Here is a 20,614-nt window from a genome sequence, read left to right as displayed (position 1 = left end):
TATCTCTAGCTCCACTTCCTGTAGTGTCTTCCACATCAGCAGGACCATACCTGTCCACAGCTTTCTTCACTCCTGGCAGGCGGGCCTTTTCCTTTTCATAAGACTTGATGTAATTATACCAACTTAGGGCATGACCCAAGTCTGCAGGCGGTGGGCCAGACACTGCTTCAAATACTGCCACATCTGCTTGTGATGGCACATACCCCTTGATGTAGCTCTTGTCCACTAGGTCATCGTTGAGCACCTGGAGGCTGGCAGGTTTTTCAGGTTTCTGAAACCCATGGCGTTATTGGCTATATCTAACAGCTGGGAGCAGCAGAGAGCAAGAGAGAGTGCAAGTTGCGGGTGCCCTGCGCTGAGAGAGGAAGAAGCTACATTTTTTTTTTTTTAATTCCTCTAACATTTTATCACCCAAGCTTCCACTCCCCAGCATAAAAATAAACCTTGTTTCATCTATAGATCTGGAACCTGTCTTTGACTGACTCTTGCTCCGACTTGCTACAGCAGGACCCTAGTTCCAACAATCCTCAAAGTGTTTCTGGAAATCACCATAAAGTATGTTGCATGTATTCACAAAATTAAGATAACCATCTGTAAAGCTTAAGCTATATATATGTAGGTAAGGATTGTTTCAATATTTCTTCCTTCACATCCTCACTCACGTACCTAATATCCAGCCACACTTCCCTAATCACCATTCCTGGAACATCTGATGGACCTGTTATACCTATCCAAACTCCTCTCCAGGGATGAATCCCAACTTCTCTGCTTGGTGAACTCCACTTTCAAAATCCACCTCAAAGTCACCTCCTCTGTGAAGCTAAGAGGACCTAGAAAAAATAAATCAGAGATTTTTTTCCTTCTATTGTTTCTAATTTATTCACTCAACACGTTTTATAAAGTGCCTGCCAGGAACCAGAGTATGAGAATGAGTATTAAAATGAATGAACATACGTAGAGCTTAGCTCAATGCCCAGCACCCTAAAAGCACTGCATAGGAGTTCGTTATGATGCCCACGATGACGATGCTGCTGCTGCTGGTGGGTCTGAGAGAGAGAGAGAGAGGACGAACGCACAATCCACGATCCAAAGGGACTTGAGCTGCTGAGAAAGGCCCATAGGAAATCCCAATACCGTGCAACTTGAGCTTTGTAAAAAGGCACAGGGCACTTTTTCACACGGACGGGAACTTTTTTTACCTCTTGCAGAACCGGTTCTGGGCATAGAATGGAACAATATAAATAAAAATAAATACACATTCCAAGAAGCTGCTAAAGCTATAACCTTTCTGGACTACACTTTGGAAGTGCCAGTTTACACCAGGCTCGCCAGTCGAAGAGCCCACGGTCCAGCTGGACCACCCAGCCTGCTCAGGACACCCGCCTCACGAGTGGCAGCGCCAGGACTCAGGTCCAGATCAGACTCGGAAGCCTCCCCAGGGAAGTACGCCCCAGACCCCTGGAGATCCACATCGTCCGGCGTGTTTTCCTTTCACAACACTTCTCACAGCCTGTAATTACATGATTATATATTTTGGGGCATGTGTTTACTGTCTGTCTCCCTAACTGTGCTGTCAGCGTTTTGTTCACCACTGGGTTCTCAGGGATGGGCGCTCAGCAAAGGTTCAGAGAGATTTGTGTTCAGGGAACTGGGGAGGGCGGGGCTCTAGCGAGGAACAGCTGGGCCCGGGGAGGGGGTGGGCGAGGTACAGGGAGTGGGCGGGGCCTGAGTGAGACGCTGCTGGGCCAGGAGTCTCCTCCTAGCTCTCTACCGAGAGCAACCTTGAGAGTCTAAGACACTCGGGGGTGAACAGCCATTGTCGGACGGGTAGCCCCCGCCAGCCAGACCATCCTCCACCATGTCCACACTGAGCTTTCAGAAAATGTACATTTAACCATTGTTGTGGCTCTTTCCTGTCTTCAGAATAAAATCCAAATCCTAAATGCAAGATTATAAGCATCTTTTTATTCAGTTCTTTTTCAAATGCTTATTATTTTGCAAATTTTTAAAAATTAAGCATTAAAAGTTACTTTAATAAAGCAACTCACGCCTATGTGATAAAATTGCACAAAACTAAATACACTCACAAGTGTAAAACTGGTGACATCTGTATAAATCTGGCGGGTTGTATCAACGTCAATTTCCTGATGGCGATAATGTAATGTAGCCATGACCTGTATTTCATTGTTTTATTTCTTACAACTGCATATGACTCTAAAATTACCTCCAAGTAGTTTTTATAAATTTACATATATACAGAAAATAGTTGCCAATAAACTATTTCTTAAGTATAATTTTTATGTATACCTCGTGTTCCCTGAAAGGTACTTGAAGGTAAAAACAAGGTCTGATTAATTTTTATAACAGCAATAGAAGCTAGTAGCTTCATACATAGCACAAATGGATTTCAAAGAATTATCAGGCCACACAGTTCAGTGCCTAGCTCAATGATTAAGCTTGTGGGCCCTTTTAAGGCCCTGGGAGAGACCCCTGCAAAAGGTTCACGTGATCATATATTTTTGTAGGTTGAAAAATTAAGCCATTTTAGTGGTCATCTATTGAGATCAGTTTCTTTTCATTCTAACTTTCCTTTATCAAATTTCTCTTCCATCAGGTGGCAATGTCCCGGCTCAGGGCATTTTGGGGTCTTGCTAAGGGGAGATTGAGTTGGAAATTACCCATTTTAATCACACTTTGGAAAGATGCTTTGGGGACTTTTCAGTAAAACAGGTGAGAAATTTGCAGTCTCTTGATGTGGTATCTTGTCTCTTGTTTGATATGAAGGGTATTTTTATTTTTTGCATCTTTAAATATATTTTTGAAATCCTTTAGAAAAATTTCCTAGAGTAAAAAATGGTACGTGAAACAAAAAGAAATAAAGATGAGCAATAAAACCAAAGAAAATTATTCTGACACTGAGAAGCATAACAAAATCAATTTCAGAAACTACCAAAACAAACAAACAAAGAAACTACCAAAACATAATTAACTGAATAAGAGACACATTTCAAATAACAACAATAGTCAGGCTTTTGGATTGCTTGATAATCTAATTATAAGAATGAATTACAGGGACCCACTGGGAATAGATTTAAATTTGCTTATTGATTTGCTAAGGAATACGAACAATTATGAAGATAATATCAAGCGCCTGACACACACTACAGTGAAGACACTGAGGACATATTGGTTATGGACGTTATCAGTTCAATGAATCACTGTGCATTAAGCATTCACTGTGCAAGAAAACTTTATCTGCTCTGAAACCTTGCAGTTCATTTACGATAGGAACTTGTTATTTCCTCAAATTTGACAGCAATCCCAAAAAAACTTATATCGCTTGTATGTGACATTTGTTATGGAGTTGAAACAAAGAATTCCAAACTCTCCATATAAAAACAAATTATGTTTTTATTTTTATATTCATTTATTATTATTTTTTGAGAAAGAGTCTCTTTCTGTCCCTCAGGCTGGAGTGCAGAGTGCCATCTTGGCTCACTGCAGCCTCTGCCTCCCAGGTTCAAGTGATTCTTCCACCTCAGCCTCCCAAGTAGCTGGGATTACAGGCACACGCCATCCTGCCTGGCTAATTTTTGTATTTTTAGTAGAGACAGGGTTTTGCCATGTTGGCCAGACTGATTTCGAACTCCTGACATCAGGTGATCTGCCTGCCTTGGCCTCCCAAAGTGCTGGGATTACAGGCATGAGCCACCACACCCAGCCTCCATATAAAAACAAATTATGATCAACCACACTAGAAAGAGAGGCTGATTATCTTTCTATTTTCTCTATGGAAAATGTAACAAAATCCTTGTTTATACAAAGATGTGTCTTAGTCCATTCGGGTTACTATAACAGAATACCTTAGACTGGGTATTTTATAAACAATAGAAATGTATTGCACACAGTTTTGGAGGATGGGAAGTTCAAGATCAAGGTGCCAGCAAACTCAATGTCTGGTGAGGGCTTGCTCTCTGAGTCAAAGATGGCACCCTCCTGCTGAGTCCTTACGTAGTGGCAGGGACAAATGCGCTCCCTTGAGCCACTTTTGTAAGGGTACTAGTCCCACTCATGAGGGTGGGGTATCATGAGTGAATCACTTCCCAAAGGCCCAATCTTTTAATACTATTACATTAGAAATTAGGTTCCAACATAAAAATGTTGAGGGGACACCAACATTTAGAACATAGCAAGGTGATTAAAAATTATGCAGCCAAATACAGCAGGAAAATGATTATAATAGAGGATATCAAATCATTAATTAAAAATATTAGGTATTTTTGTGAATCTTGTGATGTTCGTGGTACTAGAGAACTTCATAAAATTTGTATTTAAGCATTCACTTTAATGTCTAACTTGGCATTCATAGTTTTTATATTCTTTTCTTAGAGAACCAAGAACTATAGAAGCATCAGCCTCCCAAACCTGGATCTGCCTCCAACTCTGTAATCCAATGGCATACGCTGCCTCTGCTTACCTTGTCAACCCCAGCTTCCACCACCACTCACCATCCCCAACGATGCAGACACTCCCAGGAATTCCAAGCACCAGCACCTCACATTTGTTACCTCATTTAATCTTCACACAAACCCTTTTAGCTAGATTCTATTTTTATTCCTACACTGATGGATTAATGGCAGAACAGGGGTTTGAACCTAGGTAGCTAGGTTCCAGCGTCCATGCTATTAACAACAACACTTGGTTTCCTCTCAATGTTGGCCAAATCATCTTTAAAGTTTATCACAAACTACTAACAGTGCTAGAGATATAGAGGCATTATCATTTTATCTCATAACAACCTCAGGAGAGTCTTGAGACTCTTCACTTCCATGTAAGAAATGCTAAGGATGCATCAGTCAGGATAGGCTAGTACATGCCGCAGAAACAACTTCCACAATCTCTGTGTAACAATGATGTTTTTCAACTCCTGTTCTATTTGTTCTATTTCCTTCCAGTCATGTGGCAGAAACAGACCAGTAATCCTGCTGTCACAACCCGGCCTGATCGGGGCTGCTCAGATTAGAGATAAGCATGAGATGCTATGGAGAAAAAGGGACCGATGGCACCTAACCTAGCTTTGGAAGGTGAGAAGAGAGTGACAAGGATGCTTTCTTAGGGGAGTTGATGCTTGAATGAGCTGCTTTAGAAAAGAGCAGAAATTAGCAAGGTGGGTGACAGGAGGGAGAGTTCTCTCTCTCTCTTTTTTTTTTTTTTTGAGATGGAGTTTTCCTCTTTTTGCCCAGGTTGGAGTGCAATGGCTAACTCTTGGCTCAATGCAACTTCCACTTCCCAGGTTCTGGCAGTTCTCCGGCCTCAGCCTCCCAAGTAGCTGGGATTACATGCGCATGCCACCACACCCAGCTAATTTTTTGTATTTTTAGTAGAGACGGGGTTTCACCATGTTGGTCAGACTGGTCTCGAACTCCTAACCTCAGGTGATTCACCTGCCTTGGCCTCCCAAAGTGCTGGGATTACAGGCGTGAGCCACCGTGCCTGGCCAGGAGGGAGGATTCTCTAAGAAAAGAATTACTGCTCCGAATTTACAGAAGAGAAAACTGAGGCTCCTCCAAGATCACTTACCTCACCAGCAGAGGGCCAGGGATAGACTCAGTGAATTGTTTGCTCTCCCTACAATGTTCTATGTCTGTCTTGCATGCAAATATTTCAACATGCCTCTTCCCCTACCTGAATCAGAAGCCAGCCCTCCAGCCCACAGTGAGGGGGTTCAAAGAGGAAAAGGAGCTGCAGAAGGAAGGCATATGCCAATGAGCCCGTGGAGCTGGGGGTCTGGTGAACTAGCATGTGGAAACCAGCCTGAGCGTTCCTGAGTCCCAGAACAGCCACCCTGGGCTTCCGGACATTCATTTGAATATTTTACGAGCTAGAATGAGCTGAGAAAGAGGCCTGGGAATCTACTGGGAAAATCCCAGCTCAGAGGGCCTCTGGGGAAGGTAATCTCCTGAAATCCCAGGCTTTCTGGACGCTTTGTTTAGTGCTCCTCCTACTCCTAGCTGCAGCAGTGTTAGGTGCCTGCCCAGTCTACACCTGCCTCCCTGAGAGCTGTCCCCTCCCATCCACCCTCAGAACCTTCTTGGTAATGTCTGCGCCCATCCACCCTAGCCTCAGCTGAGGTGGCCCAGACAGGGATTAAGTACAGACAGGGTAGGACAGGGAGCAAAGACTGTGCGGCTCTGAAGCAAGTCATTGCAGCAATGAACTTTCCAGGACACCCAGCTGTAGTGCCTTTTTTTTTTTTTTTTTTTTTTGTCTACCTAGTCGAGTGGGTTCTAGTGGTGGTTCTGTTAAATTAAGTTTAGCCTAAAACCTCCTCCTTACACTTTAAGTTCGATCTAAAGTTTTCTCCTACCTAGTGAACTGTAACCTAACTGGATGTATGAACAGTCTGTAACCCCCTCTTGTGCCAATCACTGAGTTTCTGCAAATCACAGGTGGCCAACTGTTCAAATCATGTTTAAATCAGGCAAATGCATGCCTTAACCACATGGGCTGTTTCCATACCTCCATTCCGCCTTCTATAGGTCATTTTCCTTTTTCTGTCCATAATTCTTCTAATACCACGCAACTTGCTAGATCCTCTCATTGAGGGTCTGCCCAATTCACAAATCCTTCTTCGCTCAATTAAACTATGTCAATTTTTAAATTTTTCCTCTTTCTTTTCTTTCCCTTTATTTCCTTTTCTTCCCCTCCCACCCTCCCTCATTCCCTTCCTCTTTCCTTTCCTTTTCTCCCTTCTTTCCCCTTCCTTCCTTCCTTCCTCCCTCTCCTCCCACCCTCCCTCTTTCCTTTCCTTTTCTCCCTTCCCTTTCCCCTCTTTCTTCCTACCTTCCTTCCTTCCTTCTTTCTTTCGACAGGGTTTCACTCTGTTGCCGAGGCTATAGTGCAGTGGCATGATCACAGCTAACTGCAGCCTTCCACCTCAGCCTCCCAAGTAGCTGGGACTACAGGTACGTGTCACCACATCCGGCTAATTTTTCTATTTTTTGTAGGGACAGAGTTTCGCTATATTGCTCCGGCTGGTCTGGAACTTCTGGGTTCAAGCAATCCTCCTGCCTCGGACCAACAAAGTACTGGGATTACAGGCATAATCCTGATGCTACCTGTCAGATTGTGTGCTCATGTGCCTTTCCCTGGGGCATGCTTCCTATGAATCCTCTTAAGATCCCAGAGTGATCTGTGGCCCAGAAAAGGTTAAGAACTGTTAAAAGAAAAAAACTGGCCGGGCACCATGGCTCAAGCCTGTAATCCCAACATTGAGAGGCTGAGGTGGGAAGCTTGCTTGAGCCCAGTTCAAAGCTGCAGTGAGCCGTGATTCTGTCACTGCACTACACCAGTGTGTACAGGTTCTTATTCCTGTTCCCTCTCCTTCCCTCATCTGTTCTCCGGAGGTCTCCAGTTTTGGTCGTTGAAGTATCCAGACCCAATCTCAGGTGGAACAGAAAGCAGAGTCCTTGGTGGCAGCTCTTGGGCCAGACCCCAATAATCCTGATGGCTTCTGTAGTACGCACAGGGAGAGAGCTGTGCAGTTTGACTTCCTGCCTGGAATCAGGTCCTTCCTAAGGACTGAGACTGAAAAGGGAGCTCCTTGGAGAGCCTAGGTTGACCCACTTATGAAAGAAGCCAGAGAAGGGGGGCAGAATTGGCATGCCATCTCATTCGTTTTGAAAGAATATTGTCTATCTGTCTCCCAAGAGATGGGCTCAGTGCAGACTCTGGAAACTGAGCCAGGATTTTAGGACATCTGGATTCCTCTCTCTGCTGGCAATAAATAAGCCCTATTCTTGGGGGCACTTTTGGGCATCACAAAATAAGAAAGCCATCAGAAAATAATTTTTTTTATATTTTGGAGACAGAGTCTCACTGTACAGTAGCATGATCACAGCTCACTGCAGCCTTGAACCCTGAGGCTCAAGCAATCCTTCTACCTCAGCCTCCTGAAGTAGCTAGGACTACAGACATGCATCACCATACCTGATTAATTTGTTAATTTTTTGTGGAGATGCGGGTCCCACTATGTTGCCCAGGCTGGTCTCAAACCCCTGGTCTCAAGCAATCCTCCCATCTTGGCCTCCCAAAGTGCTAAGATTACAGATGTGAATCACAGTGCCCAGCGGAGAAAAGATTTTTAAGTGCAGGTCACATTTGTGGTTTGTGTTACTTCCTGGTTTTGCTAATTAAAACAATATACAAACCCACCTCTTCCCTTTTTTTCCTCCTATAGCTCTGTCTATGAAAATTCTATGGTGGGCATTTTCTTCTTAGTTCTCCCCAAAGCCTACCCAGTGTCTCTGGGACTTCAAGCAGGGAAAGAAAAACATTCTTATGAAGACAAGATTGTATAGATTTCTATTCTAGTCAAGTGTTAATACCCAAAGAGTAGTTGGTGCTTCCTCTTTTTTTTTTTTTGAGATGGAGTCTCGCTCTGTCACCAGGCTGGAGTACAATGATGCGATCTCGGCTCACTGTAATCTCTGCCTCCTGCGTTCAAGCGATTCTCCTGCCTCAGCCTCTCGAGTAGCTGGAACCACAGGCGCGCACCACCACACCCAGAAAATTTTTATATTTGTTAGTAGAGATGGTGTTTCACTATGTTGGCCAGGATGGTCTCGATCTCTTGACCACATGATCCACCCACCTCCCAAAGTGCTGGGATTATAGGTGTGTGTCACCGCACCCAGCCAATGCTTCCTTTCTCACTCCCCAGACATGTTGGTGGCTGATACTGGTTGGAGGCCATCCCAGACCTAAGGGCAGGAATATGGTGGCCATAAATAAGATGGAGAAAGTTGCTAGAGTGAATCAACTGCAGACTTCGGCTCTTTATGAAAAGTAGAAAGTACACGCTTGGTTACAAGCTGACTCTGAAGATGATCAGACAAGGCAAAGCAAAACTGACAATACTCGCTAACAACTGCCCAGCTTTGAGGAAATCCAATAGAGTACTAGGCCCTGTTGGCCAAAACTGGTGTCCGATATTATTGCCATTACAGTGGCAATAATACTAAGTTAGGCACAGCATGTAGAAAATACTAGAGTCTGTACTTTGTCTATTATTGATCCCAGTGACTCTGAGATCATCAGAAGCATGCCAGAGAAGACTGGTAAAAAGTAAACCATACAATATTTTTCCTTAATAAAACTTGCCAGAGCTTTTTTTTTAAAAAAGAGCAGTTCATGTCACCATTGCAAGAGACAGTTGGAATCTTCCTGTTTCCCCTGTTCTCAATCTCACACACTGAGAACTCCTGGGTGATAACCTCATGGGGGTTCTCCATCAGATGCCCCCTCCATTTCAGGAAGTGATGAGGGGGAAGGTACCTTGGACACTTACTGAGTACCAGGCTCTATGCTGCTTTGACACATCCAATGCAGGATTTATGATCCTCATTTTCCAATCAGGGAAACTAAGTCTTAGAGCAACAAAACCTGGGATAACTTAGCTAGGGGTCTCTAAGTCTGCCTGCAAACCTAAGTCCGAGCTGGCTCCAGAAACTGTCGGCCGTCCACTTTGTAGCTCTGTCTCAGAAACATCACTTTGCTTATTGTTGGTTAAGATTCCATACTGCCAGACCAGGGAATCCTATTCTATCCCAACAGGAAATTTCACAAACTCCGTAGTCAACAGCGAATTGGAGTCACTCCATAAAAGCCTGGGCATCCATCTACTAAATGCAGGCTGGGGAGGGGCTCAGGCAGTTGCTGGTTCTGGTCGCTTCTTGGGTTTGACTTCATTTCATCTCCTTGGAGACCATGGGACACCCCCATATCCTTCCCATACATTGACCTTTTTTGATTAAATAAGGAGAATAAGTCTTCCCTTTTTTTCTATTGCCAGGCTGAAGTGCAATGGTGTGATCATGGCTAACTGCAGCCTCGTACTCCTGGGCTCAAGGGATCCTCCTGCTCAGCCTCCCGAAAAGCTGGGACTTGAGGTGCACACCACCACACCCAGGGAATTTTTAAATTTTTTGTAGAGACGAGGTCTCACTATGTTGCCCAGCCTGGTCTTGAACTCCTGGTCTCAAGTGATCCTCCTGCCTCAGCCTCTCAAAGCACTGGGATTACAGTAGCAAGCCACCATGCTCCAATGATTTTTGCTTCTTAAAATCACAAGAACCCTGATTAAGACAGAAATAAATCAATTCAGTTCTTTTTGTTTTGTTTTGAGGTGGAGTCTTGCTATGTCACCCAGGCTGGAGGGCAGTGGCACAGTCTCAGCTCACTGCAACCTCTGCCTCCTGGGTTCAAGTGATCCTTCTGCTTCAGCCTTGGATTAGCTGGGATTACAGGCGTGTGCCACCACTCCTAGCTAATTTTGTATTTTTAGTAGAGATGGGGTTTCACCATGTTGCCCAGGCTGGTCTCAAACTCCTGACCTCAAGTGATTTGCCTTCCTCAGCCTCCCAAAGTGCTGGGATTACAGGCGTGAGCCACTGTGCCCGGCTTCTATCCAGTTCTTTTATTGCTCACTTTTCAAAATGTTCCTGAAAACTTCAATAATGACATTTTCAAAGTCTCAGACACCATTCCTGGTGTCTGAGACTGGTTACATGGAGGAGCCTCTGGGGTCTTCTCCATTGTCTTCCATTAATAACGACCTCTGCCGTGTGCAAGCCACACTTTCTTCCAGCTGTCTCTTGGATTTACAGGAAGCACAGCCTAGTGGGAGATGCTTAGGTTTGGATATCAGAGCAGAGTTTGAATCCTGGCTCTACCAACTTGAATAAGCAGCTTCACTAACCTGAACTTCCGCATCTTCTCAACTGTCAAATGGGAATAACAGTATTTCCATCACCTGATTGTTTTAAAGATCTCAGAAGATGAAGTCCATAAAACAAAGAGCACAGAGAAGGCATCAATAAATGGCAAATAAAACTTTGATATTAACCCTGAAATTTTCAGGGACAATTTTTATGACAATGTTCTCTTCTGTTGTTCAGGTAAACCTAGAATGGAATTATCCTGGACATTCTGATATTTTAGTATCTAAGAGGCATCTCCCAAATTGAGACCTCATGCTCTAGATCTGGTTTGGAATCTGTGGTCTTTCTACTTAAGACCTGGGCCCCAGGAGGGGTGGGCAGTGGCAGAGCCTGCTCAATTGTCCCTGAAGAGGAATTTCATAACTTCCTAGTCCTGGGTGACAATGACAACTTTTCTAAGCAGGCAGCTCTGTCCTTGCTGCCTCCACAGAGTCGCAATCAGGCCGCATGCTTGGCCCTGACAGGCTCCTGGAGAGCTCTGGATCCTGGTCATCAGCCTCCAGTGCCAGCCGTGCAAAAAGAGACCACTTTACATTTGATACAAAGCATCAGCCAATCTCATTCATGGTGTCTGGAACAGCTAAGTTCTGGACATAGGGCTGGAAAGTCGCACTTCAACATGAGCTCCCTTTCTGCCTCCCCACCAGTGATACTGTCATGGAACCAGATGAACATGCAGTGCCTTGTCTTTTCCACCCTTCATCTCCCCAGATGTCAAGAGATGTTGTCCAGGGAACAGTCTGAGAAAAACCCCATTCTCGTCACTGCTTCTCACCTGCCAAGAAGCCTCGGCTGGCTGGTGCCTGGTGGAGGCTGAGGAGCTGCCAGAAGGCATCAGCCCATTCACGCTGGTTGAGAAGTGGCCTCCTCTGTGCCAAGTCCAACGGTGGCAGCTCTGTCACAGGGTCTGGTTCTCATTCACAGCACCTGTCTTCCCAGGGCTCAAACCCCATCTCCCATCCCTGCTGCTCCGCACAAATGCAGGTGACCCTGTGACCAGGGCCTCTCTCAGAGTCCACAGTTCTTCTGACAAAACCCTGCTTGTTGGAAATGCTGGGTCTCAGAGAGTCTCCAGTCCTAGAAATAAGAGAAACCAAGAGACAGATGATCCTGCCCAATGTGCTCCTTTCATAGGGAGAAACTCCAATGGAGGCAGGAGAAGGATCTTGGAAAGCATCATCAGGTATGGTGGATCTCATTGGCTGCAGATAGAATCACCTGGGGAACTTTCAAAAATGAGATTCTGATTTAAATGGGGGCTGGGGAGTAGGGTGGGAGGGAGAACCCTCAGAGGAGCCCAAATTGAGAATCCCTAATCTGGTTCAACTCAGAACCTGTCTTACACATGGAATAGTGGAGGTCCTTAGAAGGGGGCTTTTGCCAGGTGCAGTGGCTCACACTCATAATCCCAGCACTTTGGGAGGCTGAGGCAGGCAGATCATCTGAGGTCAGGAGTTCAAGACCAGCCTGACCAACATGGAGAAACCCCATCTCTACTAAAAATACAAAATTAGCTAGGAGTGGTGGCACATGCCCGCAATCCCAGCTACTCAGCAGGCTGAGGCAGGAAAATCGCTTGAACCCAGGAGGCGGAGGTTGCGGTGAGCTGAGATAGTGCCATTGAACTCCAGCCTGGGCAACAAGAGCAAAACTCCACATCAAAAAAAAAAAAAAAAAAAAAAAAAAAAAAAAAGCGGAGGCGGGCTTTTGAGGTGTTCATCTCGTCTAAGCCACCTGGTTACAATTGCAGACACTGAGGCCCAGAGAGGTTAGGTAGACTCAAGGCTCATGGCTTGTAAGTGCTACCTTTTAGTATTTTGGGCAGTTTGACTTTTAATTCTCTCAAAATGGTTCTGTTTCTATCACTTCTGGTTTTACTGCCCTGAAGACTTGCTTTAAACCTAACATGATTCCTTAATGGTCAAGAAATAAAGTCTACATTCCTTTTTATTTTTCTTTGAGACAGAGTCTTGCTCTGTCACCCAGGCTAGAGTGCAGTGGAGCCATCTCGGCTCACTGCAAACTCTGCCTCCCAGGTTCAAGTGATTCTCATGCTTCAGCCACCGAGTAGCTAGGATTACAGAAGTGAGTCACCACACCAGGCTAATTTTTTTTGTAGCGATAGGGTTTCGCCTTGTTGGACAGGCTGGTCTTGAACTCCTAACCTCAAGTGATCCACCCACCTTGGCTTCCCAAAGTGTGGAATTACAGGCATAAGCCACTGTGCCCGGTCTAAGTCTATATTCCTTAACATAGCAGGCAAGGCCCTGTTACTACCTGGCTCCTGCTTACCTTTCCAGAAGTACCACCCCTATATTCAGGCAAGAAGGGCCCCTCCCCTGGTCCCCTCACTTTACAGGGCTCCATTCTGGCCTTTCTCTGACTGTGACCCTCCTTGTGGGACAAGGAATCCATAGGGTCAAGGAGACATGCTCACCTGAAGTCCATAACCTCCTTCTGGGTACTCTAGGCCCCAGCAAATCCCAAGTTCAACTACAGGGCATGTGCAGGCCTCTTCTCCAGGTCTAGCCTTCTGTAAAAATAGTCTGCTTGAAGGCTGATCCTGTGGGTGATGGTTGGAGTTTGAACATGCAGACTAGGTGTCCACATCCTCCTGGAGTGGGCTGGAGTCCAGAGTGGGAAGAGCAGAGGTGTAGGCTGCAGGCTGTAGGCTGTGAGCTAGCTCCTTTGTGCACTGAGGAATCCAAGAATTCTAAATTCAAATGTTGGCCCAGTGCAGTGGCTCATCCCTGTAATCCCAGCACTTTGGGTGGCCAAGGCAGGAAGATTGCTTAAGACCAGGAGTCTAAGACCAGCCTGGGGAACACAACGAGACCCCTGTCTCTACAAAAAAAATTTTTTTTTTAGTTAGCAGGGCTTGGTGGTATGTGCCTGTAGTCCTAGCAACTCGGAAGGCTGAGGCAGGAGGACTGCTTGAGCCCAGAAGTTTGAAGTTTCAGTGAACTATGATCACACCACTGTACTCCAGCCCGTGCAACAGAGCAAGAGCCTGTCTCTAAAAACATTACAAATAAAAAATAAATTCAAACGTTGCCTTCTGGGTTGTCATGAAGGTATTAAAATATATTCATCAAAATAGGAGAATAGAATATCTTTAACTTCTTGATTTATAAATTTTAAATATTTAGACATGGTATGTGGGCTTCCATTTGTACCCTTGCCTTGGCCCTGCATGTTTTAGGGACAGTCTGCTTTTCAGCTTTGGCCCCTGTAGGTGGAGGCTTCATGGTCTCTGATGTGAAAATGCCCCTCAGGTCTCCCAGAAAGGAATGGAGGGAACTGATCTGAATGTTGACCCCTATGGATGTCAGAGAAGGCGAGGTGGTAGTCAGCCTTGCTGCTGGAAGGCAAGTGGCCCAGCCCTCTAATCTGTATAAGAGCAGCACTGGCAATTGCTGGTAGGAGTCACAGACTATGCTTATGGTAAAAAGGAATGTATAAGGTGCTGATATATTACAGAACCAGGATGTGGCATCCCCAAGCCCTAGTTGGTAAGCACCTCCTTTCTTTCTTCCTGCAGTATGCTTCTTAAAAAGTCTTGTTTTTAAATTCCAAGGCTATGGTCTTTTTCAGTTTCACAATGGAATTTCCACGGAATATATGAAGGACTGCTGGGTCATAGGTTCTCTCAGATTCTAATTTGCCTAAGTAATTCTAGATTGTTCTTTAGAATAGCTGCACCTGCCTACCATCACACCACCTGTGCATGAGGGCGCCATCATCCCCACACTTCTGCAAACACTTGTCATGATTTAGTTTTTAATTTGCGTCAGATTACCAGTAGAAAAGTTACAAATATTTGTTGCTCTAATTTGCAATTTTTAAATTACTAATGACTTTGAGCATCTTATCATATGCCTGTTAGCTTCAATTATCTCCACATCCTCCCATGTAGTATCAGCCTGACCATCTTTCTCTAGGGTTCTCTGCAAGGATGGCTGGGAGAGACTAGAACCAGTTTGCTGATATCTAGATTTGCTATGACACAGAATAGTGGAGAGACCATGATGGGACAGCATTTGCCACTCCGGTTTATTCTCATCTCTTTAGGACTGCCTTTCCTACCTTCTGGCTCCCCAGCTCTCTGTTCTCCAGTTGTGCTGGCCACAAACATCCAAAACCATTCCCCTCTCTGGGACTAACTCCAGCTCCTCTGTCCGCGGGGACCACTGACGTGGTAAAGACTTCTGCCCACTCTCCCTTGAGTTTCTACTCAATGACATCTCAACAGTGACATCTTCTGTGACCTCTGTATCTAAAGTAGCACTTTGACTACTTTCTCCTCTTAGTTTCTTTTTTCTTAGCATCTCCTATTTCCTGGTATTCCCATTTACTGGTTTATTTATGTACTGTGTATCTCCTAGATGCCACAAAAGCAAAGACTGTGATTGTTCACTTCTATATTTTAAGTGCCTGAAAGGGTGCCTGGCACATAGTAGGCGGTCAATAACTCAATAATCACTAGTTGAATTATTTTTTAATACATTATATTTATACATATTAATGGGGTACATGTAGAAGTTTGTTACATGGATAGGGTGTGTAATGATCAACTCAAGGTATTTATCATTTCTATATGTTGGGTACATTTCAACTCCTCTTTTTTTTTTGAGAGTGGGTCTTGCTCTGTCATACAGGCTGAAGTACAGTGGCTCACTGTAACCTCAAGCTCCTGGGCTAAAGCACTCCTTCTGCCTCAGTCTCCTGAGTAGATGGGACTACAGGCACCCACAACCATGCCCGGCTAATTTTTAAATTTTTTGTGATGAGGTCTCACCCTATCTACAAAGCTGTTCTTGAATTCTTGGCCTCAAGCAATTCTCTTCCTTCGGCCTCCTAAAGTGTTGGGATTATAGGCATCAGCCACCATGCCCAGACTCTTCCAGTTATTTTGAAAAATACAACACACTGTTATTAACTATAGTCACCCTACTATACCAGCAAATATTATAACTTATTCCTTCTATCTAACTGTATGTTTGTACCCATCAATGTACCCAACCTCGCTTCATCTCTCTTCCTCCAACCCACTGAATTGAATACATTCTAATTAGTTCCTCCTACATAGACATATAGGCACAACACTTACATGTAAACATTTGGACATTTATCAGTTTTCTCAGGATGGTTTTTAGATACTTAGAAAAATGGGCTGGGTGTGGTGGTTCATACTTGTAATCCTAGCACTTTGGGAGACTGAGGCAGGAGGATTGCTTGAGGCCAGGAGTTTGAGAACAGTCAGGTCAACAATAAATTAAGAAATTATCCAGGCATCGTGAGGTGTGCCTGTAGTCTTAGCTACTCAGGAGGCTGAGGTGGGAGGATCACTCAATCCTAGGAGTTCTAGGCTTCAGTGGGCCATGATTGCCCTACTCACTCTAGCCTGGACAATTTCCTGAAATGATTCAATCAAATTAGCTTCCCCAAGATCTCTGGTGCTTTTTTTCTCCAAAGTGACTGGATCAATATATTTCCAGACCTGGCTTTGAAAATAAATAGAAATTTCTCCTAAATGCAAGATTATTTCCTAGAGTTCATATAGCACAAATTACTTTGGTTTTCTCATATTGCTTCTGCTATCTTTAGTTCTAAATGTTAATTATTTTCTTATTTAGAAAAATAGATCTTTCCATAAAAATTTATGAGTTTTTAGGTTTAAAATTTTAGTCCAGCATGACAGATTGTTAGACAAGTGTCTTGTCACAAACACTTTCTAAAAAATCTAGTTCCAGTTGCTTTCTCTGAAACTTGCAAAACAAAACAAAAAAACCTGTTAGGAAACAGCAGGGCTAGAATTCAGCCGTCTTTCTTAAAAAAAAAAAAAAAAAAAAAAATCAGTTGGAGTGCCAGTTGTATAGGCCTGCCTTGTGTTACCAAAAAAAAAAAAAAAAAAAAAAAGTTTTAACTTCACAGTGGAAAAACTAACATTGTCACTAGGATATGAAGAAACCATGGTGAAGAACTAGCAACAGTGGGGCCCTGCAGAATGGCTGGCGGCATCTGCACTGAGGGCCTTTATCAGCAGCCTTGTATGTTCTATTCAGAACTTTCAGGATGATTGTTGGCATGATGTAGACAAATTGACGCAAATTAGTTTAGCATGGGCTATGCAAAGTTTAAGCTTGTTGAGCAACACACGTGGGCCACATAGCAACAGCTCCCAACACTATGCAAAAGTGTTGGATGCAAAGTACTAACCACCCTAGACTGTGCTATTCCAAATTGGAAGCAGAATTTGCAAATTACTAGGCAGTGAGGAGGAGGGCAGGAAGCTGGCAGCAGAGACTGGATCCCCCATGCTGACCCTAAAGGCCAGTGATGGTTGAGAAAAATAACTCCTGAAAGTGCCGCTTGCTCTGCCTAAAACCAACCGCCTGTTATTTCATGGCCACAAATCCTCAAAGAACTGGCCCCAAAGATTAAGGGGATTCCGCCACTTTGCTCTTTACTTTTGGTTCAAATATCTCAAGACAATTCCTTTGGGGCTGGTGTCACACAGACCACCTAGAGGGACCTTCTAATTGTATTTACAGTAATTTAATTATGGCAGGGAGAGCTTGAGAAGGCAGGATTTACCAAGATCGATACTATGGATGCCACTGGCAGAGTTTTAATCTGTTAAATCAACAGAGAAATGGTAAAAAATAAATAAATAAATAAAATAAAGCCACTCGAGTTTGAAAACTACTTTGTGGACTGTTTAGTGAAAGCTGGGAGGGTGAAGGAGACATTTTCCTGGGGGCCACAGCTTTCACACTTTTGTTCATATTATTTTGTATTTCATATATGCATTATATCCATCTGATCTCACACACACACACACTCACACACACACGAGTTTAGATATTATGAATGCACCATAGCCAAGTGTGTGTATGTGTATGCATCTCTATGTGTGTACTTAATTAAATATATCTCTGGATAGTTGTTTAAAAGCTTGCCAGCAAGTTTCTCCTCCGGGCAGGAGGCCTAAGTTGGGGTGGGAGAGAGACTTACTTTTAACCTCATTTCCCATTCTTTGGTTTGCTTTTTTTTTGGTTTTTTGTTTTCCAAAACAATTATACACAAAAACATTTAAAATAGTTTTTGAGTGTATCTATAAACTTTTCATGCAAATTTAAATCATAAAAGTCAGCAACCTGTATATAATTCAGCCTATTGTAGGTTGTTTGGCTAACTAGTTACCTTGCCTTGGTTGGTGCCCTTCCCTTTGGTGGCCTCAGCCTTCCCATCTGTGAAATGGAAGGGAATGGATCAGCTACTCTGGAAGGCCCCTTCCTCTTTATGAGATTGACTGTCTAGAGTCTAAAAACAGCATGTGCTTCTACTGCCATCTAGCAGTCCAACTGGGGCTGTATGGATTTAGCTTTCCTCAGGTATTTTGAAAGAGGTCTGGGAGCTATTACTCAAAACACAAAAACTTCATTGAATACACAGATACCCTACAGCCCTTAAGTGCTTTCTGAGTGGGAGAGAGTGTGTATATATATATATATATATATATATATATATATATATATATATGTAAACAAACCTTAGACATTTAAAAAATTGTTCTGAGCCTGTAATATTTGACTATTGTAGTATTTGAATACTGCAGTCAAACATTATACCATCATTGCAAGTCAGTGGTCTCAAGGGCCTTTGGTGATGTGCCCAGGCTGCTTGGTATAGCAGATATGTGTTGGGTACCTACTATGTGTGCAGAGCACTGTGCAGATGTGTGTGTGTGTATGGGGGGGAGTAGAAAGAGACAGGAATTTGGCATCCTGCGGTTCAGACACCCTAACCCTTTAAGGACAGAGACTGTGACCTTTTGGAGGTGTATTCCCAGTGAGCCCATGCATCTCCAACAGCTAGCAGAGCACTGGCACACAACAGGAAGTTAATACATGTGTGTTTTCAATGAATGAAAAAAGGAAGGAAGGAAGGATCTGGATTTGAATTCATGTCCCCTGTTTATGAGGGCATTTTCTTCTTTGTTTCCTCGTTGGCACAATAGCAATGATAACCCTTGCCCCTGATTGTGAGGATCCAGTGCTATGACAAGGGGCAATGCCTCTGTCAGCTGGAAAGTGCTTTAAAAAAGAGGTGGAGTAGTGAAATCTCTGTATGTTGAGGCTCATCAACCAGTTACTGTGCATGACTATGAGATAATGTTCTTTACTCCCCAAATTGATATTTCCATTCAAGAACTAGAAAATGTTTTCTATCATGTATTCTAAGTTTTATTGATTAGCTAAAATGGATTTTGCAGAAATACTGCAAATTCAGGCATGAAGTACACTCAGATTTTTCTCCTCACCTCTTCCCCCAACCCTGCCCTTTCCTAGCAAAACAGGACGTGTTCTTTGTTTTTACTGCATCTGCAGGATTCCATATATGTACACTCAAGGAGTTGAATTAGATTAGCCCTAAAGTTTCTTCCCTTTTAAACTGTAAATCTTCTTCCCTTTTAAAACAGATTCTAATAGGGAAAGTTGTACAAGGACACGGTGGACTCAAGTGTAGTAAAGAAACTGTGATATGCTGCCACCTGTTGGTGATGCATTGAATTATTTTAAATTCTAAGCAAAACTGAAGTTTAGCGTTTATTAATAAATAGTATTCACTATGACCAAATGAATTTACATACATATTTACAGTATAAATGCATCACAGTGCCAAGGGCAAGAAGTGTTTTCCCCACAGACAATAATAATAGTTGACATTTAAGGACCAGGGTCATTCAGTACCAAGCCTTACGTGAATTCTCCCACTTCATCCTCACAGCCACCCAGTTCTTTGATTATCCCCACTTTACAGATAAGGAAACTGATAGTCAATGAGGCAATGACTTGCCCCAGGTCACATGGGTGCTAAGTACCAGAGACAGAACCTGGTTCCTTCTGACTAACAATGATGCACTTAGGATAGTGTATTCTGCAGTGTTTTCTGGCTTCTGATTTGAAAAGAACTTAATTGTAGAAATTTATTAAATTAAAAAATAAAAACAATCTGAAATCCCACCACTAAAATGAAATCAATGTTAACATTCTGTGCATATCTATCCGGTATTTTTAATGCTTACGTCAGGTATATATTTGTTTGTTTTTGAGCTGGAGTCTTGCTCTGTCACCCAGGCCAGAGTGCAGTGGTGCGATTTTGGCTCACTGCAACTTCTGCCTCCTGGGTTCAAGTGATCCTCCTCCTTCAGCCTCCCGAGAAGCTGGGACTACAGGTGCACACCACTATGCCCAGCTAATTTTTTGTATTTTTAGTAGAGACAGGGTTTCACCAGGTTGGCTAGGATGGTCTTGATCTCTTGACGTGATCTGCCCTCCTTGGCCTCCTAAAGTGCTGAGATTACAGGCATAAGCCACCACGCCTGGCCTGTACTTTTAAATATAATTATAATTGTTGGTCAAAACCCTAGAGTTCCTTTTTTAAAAATTCATTCATTTCTCCACTCATTCACTTATCCGATTAAATTTAACAAATGCTTAATTTGTGCCAGGTAGAGATACAATGGATGGGATTTTAAAAAACAAAAAGACATTATACAAGCTTGTCCAACCTGCCTTATTTTGTTGTTGTTGTTGCTGCTCTGTTTTGTTTCACTTTAGGCTTTTAGCAGCCTGAAACCATGGTTTTTTGTTTCTGTCTCTAGTGATAAGCAGAAAAGAGGCATGAGGAAGGGGCTTTACTGGCCCAACCAGAAGCAAAAACTAAGAACCCATGACTGTATTCTGTCCCTTGGCACTCCTGGATGAGATAAATAAATGTTCTAAAGGAAAAATAGTTCCAGGAGAAGAGGGAAGTTAAGTTTGTAG

The 20,614-nt window shown here is 43.5% G+C and overlaps 1 long non-coding RNA gene and 1 pseudogene across 1 annotated transcript in view; one reads left to right on the top strand and one right to left on the bottom strand.

Moving 5' to 3' along the window:
• Window positions 1-20,614, bottom strand: part of LOC105728669 (uncharacterized) — a 50,042-nt gene that overhangs the window by 3,097 nt on the left and 26,331 nt on the right. The window contains exon 3 of the long non-coding RNA XR_001110086.3: window positions 11,557-11,858. This is a non-coding gene — a long non-coding RNA (uncharacterized LOC105728669). The remainder of the gene's footprint in view (window positions 1-11,556; window positions 11,859-20,614) is intronic.
• On the top strand, window positions 1,020-9,130 carry LOC105728852 (large ribosomal subunit protein eL30-like; annotated as a pseudogene).

The sequence above is a fragment of the Aotus nancymaae genome, unplaced genomic scaffold (assembly GCF_030222135.1).
Source record: "Aotus nancymaae isolate 86718 unplaced genomic scaffold, 86718_ANA_hifiasm-v0.15.2.pri h1tg000021l, whole genome shotgun sequence".
Lineage (NCBI taxonomy): Eukaryota > Metazoa > Chordata > Mammalia > Primates > Aotidae > Aotus > Aotus nancymaae.
This window is presented reverse-complemented; position numbering and strand designations above follow the sequence as displayed.